Source organism: Microtus ochrogaster, chromosome 8 (assembly GCF_000317375.1).
Source record: "Microtus ochrogaster isolate Prairie Vole_2 chromosome 8, MicOch1.0, whole genome shotgun sequence".
NCBI lineage: Eukaryota > Metazoa > Chordata > Mammalia > Rodentia > Cricetidae > Microtus > Microtus ochrogaster.
The window spans coordinates 61,638,800-61,642,693 of NC_022015.1; the positions used below are offsets into that span (position 1 = coordinate 61,638,800).

At 46.7% G+C, this 3,894-nt stretch overlaps 1 protein-coding gene across 2 annotated transcripts in view; it reads right to left on the reverse strand.

The window, feature by feature from the left end:
* Atad1 (ATPase family, AAA domain containing 1) overlaps positions 1-1,341 on the reverse strand; it is a 45,071-nt gene extending 43,730 nt beyond the window's left edge. Inside the window, exon 1 of one of the 2 annotated variants that reach the window (XM_005352149.3) lies at positions 1,252-1,341. The gene's annotated coding sequence lies outside the window, so the exon portion shown is untranslated. The remainder of the gene's footprint in view (positions 1-1,251) is intronic. The other variant, XM_005352150.3, reaches the window with a different exon arrangement.
* Between the last annotated feature and the right edge of the window lie 2,553 nt (positions 1,342-3,894).

The following is a 3,894-nucleotide window of genomic DNA, read 5'->3' on the forward strand; positions in this document are numbered from 1 at the left end:
CAGAGAAACCCTGTCTCGAAAAACCAAAAAAAAAAAAAAAGAATAACCTAAGCTACACAAAATACCCCTGCCTCCAAAATAAATAAATAAATAAATAAATAAATAAATAAGTAAGTAAATAAATAAATAAATAAATGGAAGTTTAAGTTGGCATGTTGAAATTGCCATCTACTGGGTAGTCGCTGAATTACAAAGGTAAATCAGGGATATGGGCTGTTTCCTAAGCACATTTTCTTAAAGTCATCAAGACAGTAACAATTTTTAATCCTACCAAAAAAACAGCCAAGAGACAATTCTTCCTACTCCAATATTAACGATGAATCAAGGCAGATTAAAGACTACTGCATGTCTACCTTCTTAAGTGACTTCAAAATCTTGAAATGAAACTGAAACGTCCTGGCAAAATAAGGTCATTACAGTTCCTTATCATTACAAAAGTGTGTACACTAAAACCTGCAAACGTAGAGAACGCATATCAATTTTGCATAAGCACTAATTTTAGCAAAAAGATTCACATTGCTGTATACAACCAAGAAACACCACAAAACCGGTATGATTCATTATTATCTTTAGACAAATACAATTTTAAACCGTTTCATTTTAAACTCTCGTTTCAGCGTGGCTGCCGTATCTCTGAGCAACTTACTAACGTTTATTATACTGCAATATTTTCTTCCTAAGTCACTGCAGTATTCTACGAATGATCTCAAAGTCCTAGTTCTGTCACTATCAAGGCCCTACAGACGCAGCCGGTGACAATGAATGCCTGCCAGGCTCCGCGCAGAGGACAGGTCATTGTGAAAATTATTAGCATCTTCGGTGAAAGCATGGCCAGCCCTGAAGAAACACCTCCGCCTTTGCACAAAGAGGGAGGTGCAGGACCGGCACGAGCGGACCGGTTCTTTCCAGCCGCCTTTCCACAAGCCCATTCCTGAGGTCGCCCCGAGAGCCCCCAATCCTCCAGTGACCAGGCCGCCTACAGGAGATGTCCTTGCGAGCGGCCCAAGTCTCCCGCCAGCGCCGAGACCTGAGGGCTCGAGCCGGGCCGGGCGCCAAGGCGAGGCCCCGGACGCCCTTGGAGGTTAATCCGCTGGATCGGGCTGGGCCGGGGCGGCACTCAAGTGTGACGGGTGGGGGGGGGACGGGACGGGTGACTGCCGGGCTGGGCTCCCCAAGTGAGCGCCGGGCCCTCGGGGACCCGGAGGGATGGGGGACGCACCTGGCCCGGCCCCGCGGGAACCCGCTACTCACCCAGAGGCAGGACCAGAGGCGCTAGGAGCCCTAGCCCGGCCTCGCACAGGAAAGAAATGCCGCCTGGGAGAGAACGCTTCCGGCCGGAGCCCCGCCCCCCGCACGGAGCATGCGCAATTCTTGCCGAGCGCTGCAGGCTAAGCCCTTCACGTACCTTAGTACCTGCTGTGCCGATAGGTTCAGAAAGATTGAGGGGATGTACCTGACGCTTCCCGAAACCTCTGAGTTCAGCTTCAGCGACTCAGAAACCGAACTGGGGAAGACGCTTGACACATGAAATTCCTGTGCTGCTCTGGAGCTGCATGCAACCCTGACAGAGGAGCCTTTTACAGAAGGCAAAGAGGTGCTTCCCTGGTTTGTTCCCTGGTTTGATAAACTTCCACTGCCCTCTGCAAGGCCTCATGCTGCTGCGCAGACGCGCATGGCCTCACCATCTGCCTTTCGGTTTCTAGGGTGAGCTCACCCTCCGCGATCTCTGTACTGACACCTGGAGGCGGCGCCTGAGAATCCGCGGAAAGCGTGAGCAGCTGGGCCGACCAGGCAGTTGGTCAGAATAGGGCATCTGGTGACAGATTTTGCATGTTGATGACTTTTCTTTTACCCCGTCCTCTTGCAAAATGGGGTACATGACACCGAGCTCCCAAGGAACCATATCTGAAAAACAGCCCCTGCTGACTGCGTATACTATCAAAGAATGAAATAGTAGACACTGCCCTAAATAAAAAAGGAGAGTCACTTCAGATAAAGGCAGGGGAATAAAATGAAGGAATAAAACAGACTTCTTAAGACTTTTATATTCCTGGAGGAGGCAGGTTGTATCGCTCTGTTGTCAGTATTATCTTTTATGGTTAAGGAGTTCTGCAGCCAACCTGGCCTTGGTCCCCCACGCCTGTTTTTCCAGCACTGGGGTGGCTAAGGAAGGAGGATTGCTTTGTACTCTGGGCTAGACAGCAACACACTGCCTCCATCTGCAGAAATTTGTTAATTAGTAAACGGTCTTGTCAATAACTGTGGGAATACACAGCCCAATAGGGCTGTCAGGCCTGAGAAGTTCCTTGTTAAAGAACTGTATTGAGAGCAGGGAGGTACTGGCATACACTAGGGAGGCAGAGGCAGGTGGATCTCTGAGTTCGAGGCCAGCCTGGTCTAAAGAGAAAGTTCCATAACAGCCAAGACTATACAAAGAAACCCTGTCTTGTCGGGGCAGGACGGGGCAGGGGCAGGCGGGGACTGTATTAGGTTGGCTAGAAGAACAGAATAGACAGAATACATAGATATTGAAAGAGGGTTGTTTTGTGTTTTGTTTTATTTTGGGGTGATGTTTTTGTTTGTTTAGTTTTGTTCTTTGTTTCTAAATTGGTGTGCACAATACAGTCTGAGTGGCCCAACAGTGGTTATCCTGGTAGCTGTGCAGTCCTCGAGACTAGATAGTGCTGCAGTCCCAACCTGACACCAAACTTTAAGGATCTCTTGGGAGCCGATATTAGCTATAGTCTGTTGAAATAAGAGCGGCGGGGCTGCGTCCCCAGCACCCGGCCGCCCACATGGCTAGCTTAGCTTATGTCCCGAAATAATTACACGGAAACTGTATTCTTTTAAACACTGTCTGGCCCCAATAGTTTTAGCCTCTTATTGGCTAGCTCTTACATATTAATCTAACCCATTTTTATTAATCTTTGTAGCCCACGAGCTGGCTTACCAGAAAAGATCTTAACCTGTATCTGCCTGGAGTGTGGGAACCATGGCGACTCACTGACTCAGCTTCTTTCTCCCAGCCCTCTGTTCTGTTTACTCCACCCACTTAAGGGTTGGCCTATCAAGGGGCCTAGGTAGTTTTTTTATTAATAAGAAATCACTCCCACATCAATAGTCCACTGGAAAAATCTGGATTCTGGTTATCAGTGAAAGATGCCAGAGGCATCAGCAGTAGCGGTGGCAGGAGAAGAGAGATGAACTTAACAGCACACACAAAGGCAAGCAAGCTAAAAGCAAATCCCCAGGACTTTCTTATATTTGGCCAATATCTGGACTGCCTATACTTATATTTAAGATGTGTCTACCAATTAACCTAGTCGAGAGAATCCCTCACAAGTGTGCCTAGTAACTTGTCTCAGGTGATTCTAGATCTTGCCAAGTTGACAGTATTAACCATCACTATTATGGGTACCTCCCCTGGGATAAGTCAGATCCTTGACTATACTACTACAACAACAATAAAGAGTCAGGCAAAGATTATTAAGTAGAGATATGAGATAATGCTTCAGGTTTAAGCATGAGGACAGATGGGGGCTCATATGACAGTAAACATGATTAAAATATGCATTGCTGCTTATCTCCTTTTCCTATGTCTGCTGGACCTGATGTTGTCATTTAGCAAATCCTAAGGAAATTTCTTATATCTGGGCCTTAAGACATCAAATTACTGCCTTTCTTCAGTAAATCACATATGTTCCTTCCTAGAAGTCCAAAAATCAACTAGGTTTTTACAGAATGGAGTAGAGTAAATATATAATTTTTCATCTCTGGATATCTCTATATAATCTATGGCAATACAAAATGTAATATTTGGGGGCTGGAGAGATGGCTCAGAGCTTAAGAGCACTGGCTGCTCTTCCAGAGGTCCTGAGTTCAATTCCCGGCAAC